Raw genomic sequence first — 19,964 nt, 5'->3', positions numbered from 1 at the left:
AATTCTATTTGCCTGCATTAAGTTAGTATCCTTTTATGCCTTGCCTATTCAAGTGATGTCTAAACATCTCTTAAACGTGCTGATTGTATCTGATTCCAGCATCTCCTCTGGCAGCATGTTCCAGATGTCAACCATTCCCTGTGCAAAAAAATTTTCCCTTCAAATCCCCTTTAAAACTCCTTCCTCTCACCTTAAACCTACGCCCTCTTGTTTTTGATACCTCTACCATGGGAAAAAAGGTTCTGACTATCTACCCTATTGAGGCCTCTTATAATTTTATAAACCACTATCAGGTCACCCCTCAGTTTCCTTCACTCCAGGGAAAACAAGCCCACCCTATCCAATCTCTCCCCGTTTTCCTCCATTCCACACAACGTCCTGGTGAATCTCCTCTGCATTCACTCTGTCACAACCACATCCTTCCTATAGCATGGTGACCAAAACTGGAATTTAACCAGTGTTTTGTAAAGTTGCAACATATTTAATGGTCTGCACAGATTCAGTGGATCAAAGGGCCTGTTCTCATGGTGTTTCTCTCTGTGACTCCAAGACTAATATTAATTATTTTACTTATTTGCTCTGTAACTAATTTCCTTTTCATCAGCAATTGAAGCAACTGAAGTTGTTTTTGTCCCCTTGACCATTGCACTAAGAGCAGTGCACATTGTCTGAGAAACAGATGTCCATGGGGAATATTCACCAGAAGGCTCACTTGTCCATCCCAGAGGTTGTAGTAGGTGTTAAAGATAGTGTGCCATTCCTTAACAAGGTGCATGAAGATCTCTGTTCTCTTAGACATTATTGCTCATCGAATTGCGATAAAGAGAGCACACTCACATCACTTTGTAAGCAAATGTTGACAAACCTTAAACAAAACCATAAAATGCCTTGAACACATAGGGGGTTAGTCTAGTGTGTTGTAATCGTTGCAATGCAAGGAGACCATTTGGTGCATTGAATGTGTGCTTGCCTTTTGCAGAGCCATCCAGTCAGTCTCACTGGAGACACCAGAGGTTGCGGATGCTGGAATCTGGAGCAACAAACAATCTGCTGGAGGAACTCAGCAAGTTGAGCAGCATCTGTAGAGGGGAAAGGTGCTGTTGACATTTGGGGTTGAAACGCTGCATCAAGACTCTACGTCAACAATTCCTTCCCCCCCCCTCCCCCCCCCCACAGATGCTGCTCGACCCATTGAGTTTCTCCAGCAGATTGTTTGTTGCGGTCAGTCTCATTCCCTGACTGTAACCTGTTCACCTGAATTTCAGAGGGGAAATGTTTCAGGCCCAGATTCAAACAGTTTCACTTTGTCACCAACAATAAAAAAAAGCTGCAGGTGCTGGAAGTGTAAAATAAGAACAGAAAATGCTGGAAACACTCAGCAGGTCAGACAACATCTGCGGAAAGAGAAACAGTTAACGTCTCAGGTCCAAGTCGTAATTGGTTAGAACTTGCAGGATTGCACTGCAGAGGTTATAATAAGTCTCTGCAGTTCAAAGGTTATTGACTGATGTTAACTGTCTCTTAGAAAATTCAGAAAGAAGTGATAAACTGACAATTTAAGTGCAAGTTCTATTTTGTTACTGGCACAGCTCTAAAAGCCCTCCACTATAAGAAATGGAACTAGAATCAGCAAACACAGAGGTCTGAAATTGTTCTCTAACAGTAACAAGAAACTTGCAGAGAACCAACAAGAGGAGGGACATCTGATTCTCTGTGAATTTACATTATTAACTGGCAGTGTCATTGTTTCACAGTTTAATTGCTGACAGTGTGCATGATTCCTTCAGTATTCCAAGTTAGGCTGTAGTTTCTGAGATGAAGGTGAGTCCAAAAAGCCTTTGGTGCTGGATACCTCTCATCATCTGCTGAGACTTAAAATAAAAGCAAAGGGGGAGGAGCACAATACCTCACAACTAATTGAAAACACATAAAAATACAATGTACTTGACAGTGACTCATCAATTCCCACTCAGGTTCTGAGTTAAAATAAATGAGATCTAAGGCAGATAATACACTGAGCTTACAGGCATTTGGAAGGACAAGACCTTAGCAAAATAGGAATAAAGAGCACAATTCTTCATCTGTGTGAATATAATGTTGTTGTCTCAACTAGAGATACTTTATAACTGATAATGTTGTGAGAACATAAGAAATAGAAGCAAGACAAAGTTGTCAGCCCTTTGAGATTGTTCCACTGTTCAGTAAGTTCCCGTCAACATCTCAGAGGATCTGTCCTGGGCCCAACACATTGATGCAATCATGAAGAAGGCACGCCAGTGGTTCTACTTCATTAGGAGTTTCAGGAGATTTAGTATGTCACCAAAGACTCTTGCAAATTTCTATAGATGTACGGTGGAGACCATTCTGACCGGTTGCCTGGGATGGAAGCTCTAATGTGCAGGATCGAAAAAGGCTGCAGAGGGTTGTAAACTCAGCCAGCTCTATCGCAGGAACAACCTCCCCATCATCAAGGACATCTTCAAGAGGCAGTACCTCAAGACGGCAGCATCCGTCATTAAGGACCCTCACCATCCGGGACATGCCCTCTTCTCATTACTACCATCAGGGAGAAGCCTGAAGACTCACACTCAACATTTCAGGAACAGCTTCTTCCCCTCTGCTCTCAGATTTCTGAACAGTCCATGAACCCATGAACTCTACCTCGTTATTCCTCTTTTGCACTATTTTGTTTATTTATTTTTTGGTAACTCATTGTAACTTTTATGTCTTGCACTGTGCTGCTGCCGCAAAACAACAAATTTTATGACATATGTCAGTGATAATAAACCTGATTCTGATTCTGAAGATTATATCTGCTCATCTACTTTAGCTTACTTTCCTGCACTATCTCCATATCCCTTGATTACTTTAACGTTCAAAAATCTATTGACCTCTGCCTTGATTTTCAGCAGCTGATTTTCCATGGCCTTTTAGGTCAGAGAATTCTGAAGATTTTCTCCCTCTGGGTGAAAAGGAATTCCTTCTCATCTCATTTCCCTTAGTTAAAGACCTTGATTCTCAGTTCTAGACACTTCAGCCAAGAGAAACATGAACTCCACATCTACTCTATTAAGTATAACTAAGACTCAAGCTAAAATGAGCTTTTCCAGAAATTTTGGATTCAAGTTTCAAGTTTAAGTTTATTGTCATCGGCATACATACCCAGGGTACAAATGCCGTGCAAGTTAGCTTTCAGCCGCAGCAGCACAGTACATTAGAAACATGTTAACATAGACTTAAATTAACATAAATTATACATAACTTACACGACAAAAATAAACTGAGGTAAACAAAACGACATTAGTGTAAGTTGAGAGATAAAAGAAATATAGTCCGAGGCAGTGTTAGGGTTTTTCAGATTGGTTTAAGAACCCGATGGCAGTGGGGAAGAAGCTGTTTATTATCACTGACATTTGTCAGGTTTATTATCACTGACATATGTTGTGAAGTTTGCTGAACCTTGAAGTGTGGGTCTTCAGGCTCCTGTATCTCCTGCCTAATGGCAGGATCGAGAAGAGGGCATGGCCCGGGTGGAGAGGGTCCTCAATGATGGATGTTGCCTTTCTGAGACATCGCGTCTTATAGAGGTGCTGGATAGTGGAGGGAGCTGTACCTGTGATGGAACTGACTGAGTCCACCACTCTCTGTAGCCTCTTGCATTCCTGTTCAACAACATTGGGCCGTCATTGCAATATTTTGGACTGGGCTATCAGTGCCAAGCATGGACTTGTTCTTTCTCTTATATTGGCAGACATCCAGTCCAAAAAGGAGAAAGATGGACCAAGCAGGGAGATAACATCAGTGGTATCAGAGTGAATCACACAGAGGGATTGGGGCAGGTGGTTGGGAGTCAGTGACTGTCAGAGTATGTTCCTGGTGGACGACCCGTGGAGGTTTTTGGGAGGTAGCTGGTGAGGGCAACCATTGGGTTGGTGGGACCTGCTCCTGAAGTTGGATTGGACTGAGTGTTAGGGTCACACCTCCCCCAGCTCAGGTGTGGGAGTGAAACATCCCCACTCCCCCCAACCCCACCCTTCGGCCTATCAGTACCGCACTGTTCAACTTGCCCTCAATGCTTATTGAAAACCGGTGGCTGACCGCTGAGAGAGGGCAGCAGCCAGTTCACAACAAGGACCATTGTGAATATATAATCAGAAGCAGAAGTAGGCCACTTGGCCCCTCAGATCTGTTCTGCAATTTAAAAAGATGATGGCTGATTTGATTGTAACCTCAGTTCCATATTCTTGCCTCTCCCTGGTAACTTTTCACCCCTTGCTTATCAAGTATCTACATCTGTTAAAAATACTTAAAGACTCCGGTTCCACTGTCCTTAGAGAAAGAGAGTTCAAATGCTCACATCCATCTGTGAAAAAAATTGGGCTCATCACAGTCTTAAATAAATGACCTGTTATTTTTGATCAGTAACCTCTTATAAATAGTCCCACGAGGAAATATTCTCTCCATATCTACCCTGTCACGACCCCTCAAGATCTGATATGTTTCAATCAAGTCCCCTTTCAGCAGATTAAAAAAGATTTTTTAAGTATCAGGTGTTTTTGTGGTTTAAGTTGTTTTCTTCCCCCAGTAATGTATTTGCCTGCTGATATTAAGTCAATAGTTTCCTGCAAGTTTGTTTCTGTTGTACACAACTCAACTGCAATTTGTTTTGCAGATTATGGGGCGGCACGGTAGCGTAGTGGTTAGTGTGACACTATTACAGCGCCAGCGATTGGGGTTCGATTCCCGTCACTGTCTGTAAGGAGTTTGAACGTTCTCCCGTGTCTGCATGGGTTTCCTCCAGGTGCTCCGGTTTCCTCCCACATTGCAAAGATGTACGGGTAGGTTAATTTGGGTTTCAAATGGGTAGCGTGGACTCGTTGGGCCGGAAGGGCCTGTTACCACACTGTAAATAAAATTTAATTTAAATATAACTAATAGAGATGTCGCCTCACAGTGCCAGAGACCCAGCCTCAATCCGGACGTCAGCTGCTGGCTGTGTGGAGTTTGCACGTTCTCCCGGTGACATGTGGGAGGAAACCGGAGCACCCAGAGAAAACCCACACAGTCACAGAGAGAAAAACCCATACAGGTTAATTGGCCACTGTAAGTTTCCCCTAGTGTGCAGGTGAGTGGCAGAATCTGGCGGTTGTTGATAAAAATGTGGGGAGAATTTACAAAATGGGATTATTGTAGGATTAGTGTAAATTAATCCTTCATGGTCAGTGTGGACAGTGGACTGAAGAGCCTGGTTCTGTGCTGTATCTCTCCAAGACTCTGTCTCATGCCTTTTACTCTTTTCATTTTTGAAAATAATGAGCTCAATTTTACACCAGAAGGGCAGGAATTCCAAAGAAAACCACTGACTATCATAGTAAGTTTTGAGTTATTTAAAGATCCTATTCACCACCTTAAACATTCAACCCTTCGCCAATGAGGCACCATGGCTGTGGTGTGTACCGTTCACAAACTGTCCTGCAGCAACTCATCCAAGCCTCATCAGTAATACGTCCCAAACACAGGACTTCTTTCACCAAGGGGGAGAATAACAGAAGATGCATGAGAACACCTCCAACTGTAAGCCCTCCTCCAAGTCACACCCCCATCTTGACTGAGAAATAGGCAGGGTTTCGACCCAAAATGATGACAATTCCTTTCCTCCCACAGAATCTGCTCGACCCACCGAATTCCTCCTGCAGGTTGTTTGTTGCTCCAGATTCCAGCATCTGCAGTCTCTTTTTGGTATTGGCATTGGTTTATTATTGTCACTTGTACCAAGGTACACTGAAAAAATTGTCTTGCATACCGATTGTACAGGTCAATTCATTACACAGTGCAGTTACATTGAGTCGGTACAGAGTGCATTGATGTAGTACAGGGAAAAAACAATAACGGTACAGAGTAAAGTGTCACAGCTACAGAGAAAGTGCAGTGCAATAAGGTGCAAGGTCACAACAAGGTAGATCGTGAGGTCATAGTCCATCTCAATGTATAAGGGAAACGTTCAATAGTCTTATCACAGTGGGGTAGAAGCTGTCCTTAAGTCTGGTGGTAAGTGCCCTCAGGCTTCTGCATCTTCTACCCGATGGAAGAGGAGAGAAGAGAGAATGTCCTGGGTGGGTGGGGTCTTTGATTATGCTGGCTGCTTCGCCAAAACAACGAGAGGTAAAGACAGAGTCCAAGGAGGGGAGGCTGGTGTCCGTGATGCGCTAGGCTGTGTCCACAAGTCTCTACAGTTTCTCGCTGTCCTGGGCAGAGCAGTTGCCATACCAAGCAGTGATACATCCAGATAGGATACTTTCTATGGTGCATCGATAAAAGTTGGTGAGAGTCAAAGGGGACAAACCAAATTTTTTTAGCCTCCTGAGGAAGTAGAGGCGCTGGTGAGCTTTCTTGGCTGTGGTATCTATGTAATTTGACCAGGACAGGCTATTGGTGATGTTCACTCCCAGGAACTTGAAGCTCTCAACCCTCTTGACCTCAGCACCATTGATGCAGACAGGTGCATGTACGCCGCCCCCTTTCCTGAAGTCTCCACTTGACAAAGAAATTCATTACCATTCCTTCGCTATCGTTAGGTTTAAATCCTAGAACTTACTACCTGGTGGCACTTTTCCAGAGTGCTTTACCCCAGGTTAGCTGCAGTGGATCAAGAGGGGGCTCACTACTTTCTTTCCAAGGATGGTACTTTAGTGCAGCAGGTAGTCTTGCTGCCTCACAACTCCAGCAACCTGGGTTTAACCCTGATTTTTAGTGCTATCTGTGTGGAGTTTGCAAGGTCTCACTGTGACCATGTGGGATTTTCCACAGGAGCGGCAGCTTCCCCCCACATCCCAAAGACACGCAGGCTGCTGGGTTAATTGGCCACTGTAAATTGCCCCAAACATATAGGAGAGTGGTAGAACCTGGGAGTAGTTGATGGGGATGTGGGGAGAATAAAATGGAATAAGTACAAATGGGGTGATTGATAATTGGCACAAACCCAGTGAGCCTTAGGGTGTATGAAGCTACTCTCTATGGCAATTCTGGACAATAAAAACTGGCCTTGCTACTGACACCCACATCTCATGAACAAATAATAAATGTTAAGAAGAAATTTTCACCCACTAATTAACAACTGCATCTCCCACATTGACTAGTTTGTTGAAGATATTGCCAGTGTATATCTTCAGGTCAATAAAGCAGTTTTGGATTTTCTCTGAGGCCTATCAATTGAAAGCCAAACCGGTTGTTAAGTTGTGTAGATCAGACCATCCCCACAAAGAGCAGAAACAGTCATTGCCCAATCAGGTGTTCCAAGTAATACACTGCTCTGAAGCCAGAGTGGATCAGGGTAATCAGTAGGAAAGTACCTGAAGTTATTAGTTACTAGAATCTGAGTCAAAATTAGGAAATGTTGAAATTGTTCATTTGGACAAATGACATCTCTAGAAGCAATCACTGTCTTTATAAAAGATCCTGCGTTTGATTTCACATATACATGTCAGCTTTGTTCATCTCAGTCAGGGAAGGAGTTTTGCTCCTCTTCCTGACACACTGGTCCTAAGGAGGATACAGTTTCTTCTCCTGATTGCCATTTTGTTAACTTCTGCATGAACTTGTTGTTGTCAAATGAGGACAATGTCAAGCAAGGCTTTTGTGCCATCCTTCTGTGGGAAGAAATGTCTGATGCCCTAATATTTGCACATCAAAGATGACTGATCTTTTAGCCAAGGGTCGTTGATGGTACCCCAATCAGTGTTGACATCAGCAAAAGAGGAAGAAAGAAGTGTGGATATATCAATGCCCATATAAACAAACCATAACATATTAAAAGCAACGCATGTAGCACGACAAAGAAAGTGCAAAGCCTGAATTGAAAAACAAAGATTATCAGAGTTCTGATAATGATGAAGGGTCATTGACCTGAAACGTTACTCTGTATCTCTCTCTAAAAATGCTGACCTGCTGACTATTGTTTGAATTTTCTATTTTGGTTTGGATTTCCAATATTTGCAGTTTTTTTAATTATCAATTACTGTCTATTGGGATAATGTTGTTGAGAATAGGTGTACTCCCCAACTATTTGCAGGTTCAGAAGAGAGGTGAAACTATTTGAAGTCTTCACAATTATAATAACCAAACTCAGGGCATCCACACTGATGAATATATCCACTGTTTATTTCCCAAAATAATTTTTGATGAACTTTTTCACAGCATTGTATAATTCACAGCATTCTGTATGCTGCTGTTTTGTGTTTCACTCAGTGTGTAGACCTGAAACCATAATGGATCAGGCTAACAAAAGGAAGACCATTGAATGCTGTTAATTATGCAGTAAGTAGAAGATTTAATGCTTTGCACTATTTAAAAAGAATGCACCATAAATTCAAGGTTTAATTTTTCTTCTGTTAAAAAGTGAATGACAAAAATTTCAGAGCATGAATTCCAATGTCCTTAAGTTCCTAATTGGTTTTTAAAAGCCAGAGTAATAACTTTATCATTAACATCTTTCCATTAACTGCTTTCAATTTGGGTAGCTGATTCCCAGTGAATTTATCAATTTAGTCAAGCATTGAAGAGTGAAAAGGAAAGAATACTTATGGATGTGATGTTGCCAAATTATATAAAATTAACTACCTTCTAGATGGTCTACAGGCTAGCAATTAAGCTGGAGATTTTCCTCCAATTAAATTCACTTCTGATGCTGCTTAATTGTGTCGAGCTGCAGCCAGAGACAATTGAGTGGCTTTTGGCACTTTGTCAAAGTGGTCAAATCTCATGTTTGTCCAGGCAATAAATAGGGGGTTGAGGGAGGGTTTGAGAGAGGAGGTTGGGTAGATTGAGAGTTGATGGTGGATTAATGGCCACAAACCAAAGAACTTCTCCTCAGTAAAATAAAAACAGAAAATGCTGAAAATGCTTCAGTTCTGATGAAGGGTCTTTGACCTGTAAACTGAAAACTGAACTCTGTTTCTCTTCTCACAGATGAGACCTGACCTGTTGAGCATTTCTGGCATTTTCTGTTACTATTTTAGATTTCTAGGATCTGCAGTTATTTTTATTATTTTCACTGGCTTGGCCTTAATGCCTGAAGAAGTTTGGAACTTGCAGCCTGAACAGTTTACTCAGAGATGCAAAATACAGTGAAGAAAACAAAAATGCTCCAATGGAATGTTATTTTAAATTAAATTGCAAATGTAGAAAAGGTTTAGAATTCCTCCATGTCTTTCACGGATAAATGTGAAAGAGGGAAATTGTCTTTTTTCACTACACAGTTTTCTTGTGTTATCTGTAAATTAACGTGGCATCAGTACATCACTTACGATCAGATGTGTGAATGTGTACAATGTGAGAAGAAGCCATATAAACCAGCCCCTGATTTTAAAGTTCTCTTTGCTTGATATGTATTCCTCTGCATTCTCCCCAGATTCCTTCACTATTGACTAGAAACCTTGGGGCATGTAGCTTTCACTGGCTATAAGAACAGCATGACAAAAAACACCCAGAGTAACAAAGTCATCCAACACATTAAACAACCATGTACACATGGTGGGAGGGTGAGTCTGGAGATGTGGGATTGGTCATAGTAACTTCAATGTGTTGGATGTCTTGTAGAGAAGGGACTCAAGTTCAGACCTGATCACAGGAGAAATAAAGGATGGTACATGTTGATCAGTGAGCAGGGGAAGGAGGTTCTACCTGTCTCCATTGTTGCGAAGGATGGGCCTGGCCTCTTTGCCGCACAATGTTCCATTCATTTGGACGTCGCCGCACTGCTTATCTTTAGTGGAACTGCTTTTTCAGGAAAACATCTTTGACCACAGGTCCATCAGGCAGAGGTCAGTATAGAATGTCCTACAGGCCTTGCAGGAAAAGTACACAATGGATCCTGTGGGATGGTTTCAGGAGCGGACTTTCAAAACTATTTAGAGTCTGAGAGCACAGAAACAGGCCCTTTACCCAGATGGTCCACTCCGACCAAGATTTCCATCTAAGCTAGTCCCATTTGCCCACATTTGGCCCATATCACACTAAAGCTTTCCTTTCCATGTACCTGTCCAAATGTCTTTTAAATGTTTTAAATGTACCTGCCTCAACCACTTTCTCTGGCAGCTCATTCCATATATGGACCACCCTCTGAGTGAAAAATTTGCCCTTCAGGTTCAAATTAAGTCTCTCCCTTCTCACCTACAATCTACGTCCCCTTATTCTAGATTCCCCAACCCTGGGAAAAATACTTCAAAAAGACATTTGGCGGAATGCCTCATCGCCAGAACTCTCCATCAAACACCAAGACCTTACTTGGTTGGCCGTGAGAGGGGCCATCCCCATCACATCCTTCCTGCACAGTCAGACTCTCATCCTCAACACTGCCCTTGAGTCAGCTACCTTGAGGATGACACAATTGTCCATCTCTTTGTGGACTATGCATTTGCAAAGAAGGTCTGAAAAATGATGTAAGGGTCCTTGTTCAGGTTTGAGCTAAGCAGCTATGTAACAGAGGACTCTCTGGGCTACAGGCTGTTCCTGGGGATGTATAATGAGACAAATATCAAGTGCTACTGAAAGATCTAGTGGTTAGCATAACATTATCACAGCACCAGCGACCTGGGTTCAATTCCGACTGCTGTCTATAAGGAATTTGTACGTTCTCCCCGTGTCTGCATGGGTTCCTCCGGGTGCTCCGGTTTCCTCCCACATTCCAAAGACGTATGAGTTAGGAGTTGTGGGCATGCTATGTTGGCATCGGAAGCATGGCAACACTTGCGGGCTGCCCCTGGAGCACTCGACACAAAAAGTTGCATTTCACTGTGTGTTTCGATGTACATGTGACTAATAAAGATCTTATCTTAAATGAAAGATGCACCTTGATCTGCCCGAAACTTGATCTTCCAGGACAGCAAGATGTCCACAAGGGAATGCTGCCTCCTAGTACGTTCCAGGATGCAGTAGTACGTGCTGAGGGATGCACTAAAGCTTGGTGCAGCCAATGTTAAGGCTCTGTGGGGAAGGACTGCAGTCTAAGATCCTGCCACCACTAGGCATTGAGGGGCTAGGTACTGTGTAACTGCCTCTCAAGCACTTTATGAGAGCATGAAGAGGAAACATGAACAGCAGTGATGCATTGTGAGTTGATTTCATGGAACAATGAATATAAAGAAAATGTACAGATGGTATTGTGTTTCCTGTATTTTTTTACAAATAAGGTATATTTTTGAAATTAAAAACAAAAGAAACCCAAGGTGCAGGAGTACGTGCTGAATGATGCACTGTGGCTCAGTGCAGTTACTATAAAGGTTCTGCAGGGAAGGACCACAGTCTAGGGTCTTGTTTCCACTGGACACTGAGGGGCTGAGACCTGTGTAACAGCCTCTCAAACATGTCATGAATACATTGTTTAAGGAGGAAACATGAATAGCACTATAAGATGCATTGTAAGGGAATGTATTGAGTCAGTGGCACAGTGGCTGTGGAGAAAGATATGTCCCAATAATGAATAAAGTAAAAAAAATAATGCCTTGTGATTGTTAAAGCAGGAATGGCACAAGATGACAGCTTAGATTCAACCTGGCTATATTGAGAATCTTGGTGTTTGGGATAAAGTGCATAAGCCTTTCCATTTTTAGGAAGAATGGATGGAAATCTTCTTCAGGTCAAACAATCTTTTGGAAATTAAGGTTAAGGTTGCAAGTGGCTCTGCTCAAAGTGAATACATCAGAGAAGGCAAGAAAGTAGTCTACATACAGCAGTAAGCTCTGATATGTCCTCTTTGGCAGACCTCCTGGTCCCAGGTAGGACAAAAGGTGTTTCATTCAATGAGCTGATAGATTGTAGAACCTTTAGTATTGGAAAAAGTTACAATTTAGAAGCAGATGTCAAAAATAAGGTGAGATCATGAGTGATTATAGCGTTGTCTTGAAGAATCTGCCATGATGCATGTTTTGGCGCCTTCTTGTATCAAGCACTTTGGAAACGGTTTATGCTGTTTAACAAATCAGCAAATTTAGTTTAAGTTCCTACATGCACATTGTTGGAGTGTGCATATAGAGTTGCCATGCCAATGGAGGTGGCTTGCCAAAACACTAAAGAATTGCAACATCTTCCACCAGCTCTCTGTGTTAACTACCAATCACTGTGTATGCACCATATGTTACTTCACAATAGAATTTAAACCCATTATGATGTACCGCCATGGTAGTCATAGCAATGCATACAGCACAGAATCAGGTCCTTTGTCCCACCGAGTCTCTGTCTCCCACATCCCAAAGATGTGCAAGTTGATAAGCTAATTGGTCACTGTAATGTGCCCCTCGTGTGTAGGCGAGAGGTAAAATCTGGGGGGAAGAGTTGACAGGAATGTGAGGAGAATGGAGTGGAATCAGTGGAGCTTGGTGGTCCAAATGGACTTGGTGGGCTGAAAGGCCAGTTTTAATGTCGTTTTTGACTCTATGACGTAGAAAGGAATATTGCACTGGGTATTAACCAATGTGCAGTGATCAGCTCTCTGATTTCCACATACTGAGACTCTCTTGAGTCATGACCTTCCAGCTCAAGAGGTAGAAATCGTACCACTGAGCTGTGGCCCAGTTTGCAGAGTAAACTGTAAAGCATGGTACTGGGGAACTCTCTGTAGCACATAAAGAGATTCCATTTCCAGGAAGAGTGGTAGAGATAAAAAAAATCTTAACACTAAAATGAAAGACTTCAGGATCTTTCTGGATTAGTGATCTTGTTTGACCTAAGTCTGTATACATCATCTGACTACAGCCAAGCCTATTATTCCCTCATTTAATGCCTGGTTAATGTGCTGTTTCTGTCTCAGTGGAATCCCTTGATAACAATCAGGAGTGGAAAATGTAGCTGAGTTTTTGAACTGTAAGAAGGACAAATTTGGGATTTCTAGAGTGAAATATGTTCCAAATTATTTCAACTACTATTTTAGGAATGCACAGTGATAAACAGCATCTAAACTAAATCAATCAAACAAATAAGCTTACTATGGTAATGTTGTAGATTGGTCCCATTTGTTTTTTTTTGCATTTTAAGTTTCAAACTTTCAAATGAAATAGCTCATTTTTGTTGAATTACTCAACCTGATTTTTTGGTTTGGTGAGACAGTATTGTGTTGTGCTCAAAAAGGAAGTCATCAGGGAAATAAGTATTCTTTCCAATTAATAAAGAGGTTCTTGTGCACTTGGAATGAAATCAAGGGTGCCTTAAGTAACATAGATTACATTTACCAGGCAGGCCTGATGAAGGGTCTCAGCCCGAAATGTCGACTGTTTATTTCCCTCCATGGATGCTGCCTGACCTGCTGAGTTCCTCCAGCACTTTTTGTGTATTGTGGAGAGATATTGAGCAAAAAGATAAACTACATGCTCTCATCCCAAGCCACAGACCATCTTTGACGTAGACCATTTCACTGACTTCATCCAACCTTAGTCCCTGCCCTTCTTCACAGATCCCCATGATCCAAGTCCCTATATTATCCCTAACCCACATAGCCAACCCCTGCCAATCCACTCCACTCTTCCCAATCCAACTATCCACTTGTCCCCACATCCCTGTCACAACTCCTCCCCCTTCCCTGATCTACCATCACTCCTCGGACCATCCACCATACACTCGTCCCTGCTCTCCTCCACAGCAACCTTCCAACTCCCTGCTTCCCACCATGTCCCCAGTTCATCCCTCCTCACCTCCCCCACCCCACACCACCACCACCAACAATGACATAAAGACCAGCTACCCTATTCACTGATACTCTGACTTTCTGCTTCTTTTCCAGTGAAATGAGTTTTGTTGCTCATTCATGAGCCAAAATTAGTTGGGAATTGTTTCATTTTTACATTTCCTGGGGATACATTTTTGTAATTTGGTTTTTCGCTCAATGCCTTGAAGGAAGTCTTTTTCTCAGGAGCTGATTTATTGCATCAGGTCCATCATGTTAAGAAACCTTACAAGTAATTGACTCATACTTAGAAGACAAATCACCAAAATGTTGAAGCACCAACTCATGTAGGACAGAAAAATTATTATCAAACGTCTCCAGTTGAAACATCTTTTTTCAGTTACTCTCAAAATAGCTGACAGTGGGAGAAGTAACATTACAGAGATAAAGTATTTGGATTTATCCTTTCCACCGATACCTGGTCTGGTGTTCATTACATGAGTAACAAATATCCCATCTACGGTGCAGAGATCATTCTGGCCATGTTGAGCATTTCTGTTAGAGGCAGCCATTTAAGGTGGTATCATTTTTCACAGGCTTTTATCTGAAGGTTGCTCACATGCACACTGGTTGCTTACTTTTAGAAGTGGAAGCCATTCTTTTCCCTAAATCAATGTTGGGAAGACCCTTACAAAATAAATCTTCAAATCTAGCATTGGATCTAATGTCCTTGCAGTTTAAATATAGGCAGCACCACTTTTAACACACTGTATGGGCATATATCAGGTGCAAGTCAAACCACGTTCCATCCCAGTAGCTTTCATTAAATATAGTTTTGTGATGGTGGGAGGAGATGGCAGATGAGTCATATAATTAAAGAGCTGAGACTTTTGAATTAAAGCCACACTCATTTATCAATTATGTATGAGCAGTTCACACAGGTTGATGAGACTTGTAAAGTGCTCAGCTCCTTACTTGTTGAAATATCTTTCTTATACCATTTCATCCCATTATCTGTCCTGCCCTATTTCCATGTGCCTTTGCAAAGTATGCATTATTTGCACAGTCTTTCAACAGCTGATTTGTATAGTGGGAATCAGTTCAAATTCACGCTCAATAGATGCTCCAAAAGGCAACCATTCCCATCAGCCTGTTTTCCACTTATCACTATCTCTGTGATCAGCCTTGTTTTCCAAATTGTTTTACAATTCGCTCTTGAGGAATAGTGGCCTGTTATCCCAAAGCACGTATGGGATGATATTTTCATCTTCACTCCAAACTTCAGTGCTTCCATGCACTTCCATGGATTAATATTACCACGCAACCTACAGAAATATCAACATGAAAGTCTAACTCCCAGAAATATTTGAATGTCCCCATGCGAGAGTCCATAAGAAACAAACATTGTAAAACAGTTTTCCTTTCACTGAAATTTAATTGGTTTGCCCAGAGACTTTAAATTCTATAATGGGAATTTTAACCTTTTATGAGTTAATCACACTTAGCTGTGCTCTAAGGCTGAGTAGAATGACATTTACTTCTGCAATCTTCTGGGCCGGTGGAAGCAGAGGTGGTGATGTGGAGTCATGGTTGTTCACCCAATTTCCGTGCTTTTTCTTTATTAGTGGGATATTTTGTTCCTTTATCCTGAAGGTTCTGACTCCTGCCAAGGCCCAGTTTGGGAAAGAAAAACTTTGACCTAATTATCTGTTTTCCTTGATAGCAACCAACATAATCAAGGACACCTCCCACCCCAGCCATTTGCTCTTCTCCCCTCTCTCATCAGGCAGAAGATACAAAAGCTTGAGAGCATGTACCAACAGGCTCAAGGACAGCTACTATCCCATTATTATCAGACCCTTCAACAGACCTCTCATATGCTGAAGATGAATTCTTGACCTTCTAATCCACCTCTTCATGGCCCTTGTACTTTATTTGTTTATCTGCACTGCACATTCTCTGTAGCTGTTACACGAAATTCTACGCTCTATTTTCTTTTACCACCTCAATGTACTTATGTATGGAATAATCTGCCTGGATGGCACGCAAAACAAAATGTTTTCACTGTACCTCAGTACACATGACAATAACAAACCAATACCTCAACCTGAACAGGACTATCAGTGGACCAGATACTGGTGAATCCTGTTCTACCTTCACTTCCCACTTTATCCTGTCTAACCCCTTGACATCCAACCACTCCATCTTATTCTTTGGTAGTCCCTTGTCATCAAGGCTGCTTCCACACAGGTTCTGTGTGTTCTGAGGTGGTTGATGAAGCCTATATGGGATATGGAGACTCTGCCACAGGTGGGGCAGGTGGTGTTTGATGGGGTAGGTGGGTAGGTGCACTTTTGCCAGGCTTCTTCATGCTCTTGCCAAAGAGAGGTGTGGGGTCTTGTACCTTTTCAGATCTACCTTCTGCATTTTAATTGGTCGTGGGCCATGGATTCCCATGAGTTGATGAAAGTTTATAAGTTTTCAAGGGGGCTTGTAGGATATCATTGAAACATTTTCTCTGTCCTCCTGATCATCTCTTGCAGTGACAGGGGAAGTTTGTGTCCCATTTCTTGGGTGTGTGGCCTGCAAATGATATGGCCAATTGAATGGAGCTTTCCAACTATAATTGGAACCTTGAGGATAGGGATGTTGGTTTGGAAGAGATAATGATATTTGTTTAATTATTCTGCCAATGGATTTGGAGGATTTTGCAGAGAAAGCACTGGTGGTAAAGCTTTCATCACTTTACAAAATGACCAACAATCGGCTACTAAAAGCAAACTCTATCAGGAATACAAGGCTGCAGTCCAGAAGAGCACCCGAAACCTGAAAAATCAATGGTGGAGGAAGAAAGCTCAGGAAATCCAACAACTAGCAGATGCCAATGACACTCAAGGCTTTTTTAATGCAATTTTTGCTATTTTTGGCCCATCCTCTCATGGTCAAGCTCCTCTCAAAAGCAAAGGTGGTTCAACCATCCTGAAGAGCAATGGTGACATCGATTCTAGATGGAGGGAGCACTTTGAAGACCTCCTAAATCAAACCGTCTCATTTGACAGGAATATGATTAACAACATTCCAAAACAGCCCGTTGATGACTCCCTAAGCAAAATAGCAACACTTGAAGAAGTCAAGGAAGCTATCAAAACCTTGAAGAACAACAAGACCGCTGGACTCGATGGAATACCAGCCGAGGTCTACAAAATTGGAGGTGACCTGCTTCATTACCAATTCCATCAATTTCTCATCAAGATCTGGATAAATGAAGACGTACCAGCAGACTTTGGAGACTCAGCAATCATTACCATCTACAAAAGGAAAGGTGATCGAGCCGAATGCGGAAACTATTGTGGAATTTCCCTGTTAGCAACAGCAGGAAAGATCCTCACCCGCATCATGAACAACCAGCTCAAGCCTTTAGCTGAGAAGATCCTTCCGGAGACACAAGCCAGTTTTAGACCATCACATGGAGCAATCAACATGATCTTCACAATGCGACAACTACAAGAAAAATGTCGGGAACAACTTCAACCTTTGTACATGGCATTCATCGACCTCACCAAAGTCTTTGACTCAGTATCAAGGGAACTCCTATGGGATGTCCTATCCACCTATGGATGCCCTGAAAAGTACATTCGAATCCTGAGACACCTCCACGATGGCATGCTTGCCACAGTCATGGTCAGCAACAGTAACTGTGAGCCTTTTCAAGTCAAATCAGGAGTAAAACAGGGATGCCTGATTGCCCCAACTTTGTTCACCACCTTCATTGTGACAATCATCCACATCATCAAGGACGATCTACCCCCAGGAATCAAAATTGTCTACAGAACAGATGGCAGACTTTTCAATCTTGCCCATCTCAAGTCCAAAAACAAGACATCCACGAGTTCCCTCATCGAAGTCCAATACGCAGATGACAACTGTGTTACAGCTCTCTCAGAAAACCACCTACAACAGGTTCTGACTGTCTTCAACCGTGCGTATACGAAACTTGGACTTACCATCAATTCCAAGAAGACTCAGATCATCTAACAACCGTCACCAACTGAGACAAATCGGATAGAACCATCAATCCAACTTGGTGAAACAACCCTGGAAAATGTGGACCACTTTCCATATCTTGGAAATTACCTCTCCTCCAATGTCGACCTTAATGACGCCATCCGACGTCGTCTTAAATGCGCTGGAACAGCTTTTGGACGTCTCCGAACAGGAGTCTTTCATGATTGTGACATCCGAACAGACACTAAAATGTTCGTGTACAAAGCAGTGGTGATCCCAACACTCCTATATGCATCAGAAACTTGGGCAACATACTGACAACATCTGAAGGCACTTCAAAAGTTCCATCAACGTTGTCTTCGAACTATCTTAAATATCAGCCGGGAAGATAGAAGAACCAACGTCAGCGTGCTAAATGAAGCAAAAACAACAAGCATTGAAGCCTATGTTATCAAGAACCAACTAAGATGGAGCGGTCATGTTGTTCGGATGAAAGGCGAACGTCTGCTGAAACAAATCTTCTACTCCCAGCTTAAAGTAAGCAAACGTAAAAGGGGCGGACAACAGAAGAGGTTCAAAGACGTCTTCAGAGCCAACATGAAGAAATGTAACATCGACATCAACAATCGGGAAACCAATGCCAAGGACAGGAAACGCCGGCAAACCATCATCCGAGAAGGAACAGCAACCTTTGAAGCCGACAGATGTGCAGAATTAGAGGAAAAGAGAAGAAAATGGAAAGAGAGGCAGCAACAACCAAAGGCCGATCTGCCATCTGGAACCACCTGTCCTGAATGCGGAAGAACTTTCAGAGGCAAGATTGGACTCATAAGCCACTTGAGAGCCAATAAATAGATCAACGGAATAAAGACCATCATCTTCGATCTTGAGGGATAGCCATGACGACGACAACGGTACCTCTCCAGCACCTTGAGGTGCCTACAGTAGATAATCCATGTCTCAAAAGTGTAAAGAGAGGGTGGAGAGCACTGCTGCCTGGTAGATCATGGTCTTTATACACTAGACCTCCAATAATCGGGCACCCTTGGGACTTTGGTTACACTAGCAGATTTTCTGGACTATTGGACGTGACTCCTATTAATGCCCAAACACACATTTAACTCACTTCTTTTGCACGTCACACAGTTGTATAGTAAATTCTCTGGTGAACCCTGTGAGTTTAAAGGGAGTGGGAAATATCCAAGCACTCCAGACCCAGCTTTGGCTACAAACTCACCCACCTTCCTGACCTCTGGTCTTCTGAGCACCAACCCCAATTCCAGCCATGCCTTCAGCTCTGGCTACACACTCTGCTTGCATTCTGGACCCCAGCTCACATACCAGACTAATGAGTGAGCCAGATGCCAAACTGGCAGGATTTCCAAACAATTGGATGCTGGATTATCGGAGTCTTAATGGCACCAGATTTGAGGACCTGATCTTTGAACACAATGTCCCACAGGCAGCCAAGGTTTGTGCTGGCATGCTGGAGACGGTGGTGAATTTCATCATCAGTGTTGACCTTTGTTAGAGGTAACTCCCAAGGTATCGAAAATGATCCAGGTTTTCCAGGGTCTCTCTGTGACTCTTATCATCAGGAGGTTGAAAGCACATACTGCAACCATTACCTTGTGAACCAAAAACATCAGACATTCATGAAAACATCAGACAATGATCATGTCATTGAAACCAATTTAGTTATATTATACTGAATGCTCATTCTTTCTGGATCTCTTTGCAAAACTGAAAGCATTCCAGGTATAAAACTGGATTGGCATCAGAAAGAAGTAAATATTTTGAAATAGAACACATTGATACTGCAAATGCAAACAACATTTTAAATGTGTGCAAAGTATTTCTTTCAGAATGGAAAAATACAGAAAACTAGCATCACCTTCCATTAATGTCCTTGTTACAATGCTGTTGGATAGCCAGAATTAAAACTTCTCATGAGAGATGGTGCTGTTGAATAAAATGACTGCTATCTCCTGCTGTTGATATCAGAGTTGAACCGCAGCAAAAGTATCAGCTTTTTGTTCCAATTGTATTCCTCCAGCAAGATGTGACACTCGCCTCTCTGATACTACTACAAAAATAACTATTATATATTCAGGCATGAAGTGAAAGTCTTGTTGAATTTGCCAGCTACACCTTCAGAAGGAAAAAGGTAACAATGCTTTTCACAACACTCAGACAAGTGTTGTTGAGCACCATTTCCTTTCCTGCTACAAATGTTTATTGCCATTTCAAACTATTACTATAATGTTAAGTGATAAGTTTCAGTGACCAAAGCTTTGATGCCAAAAAT

Source organism: Pristis pectinata, chromosome 23, assembly GCF_009764475.1.
Source record: "Pristis pectinata isolate sPriPec2 chromosome 23, sPriPec2.1.pri, whole genome shotgun sequence".
NCBI lineage: Eukaryota > Metazoa > Chordata > Chondrichthyes > Rhinopristiformes > Pristidae > Pristis > Pristis pectinata.
Note: the sequence above shows the minus strand (reverse complement) of the source record.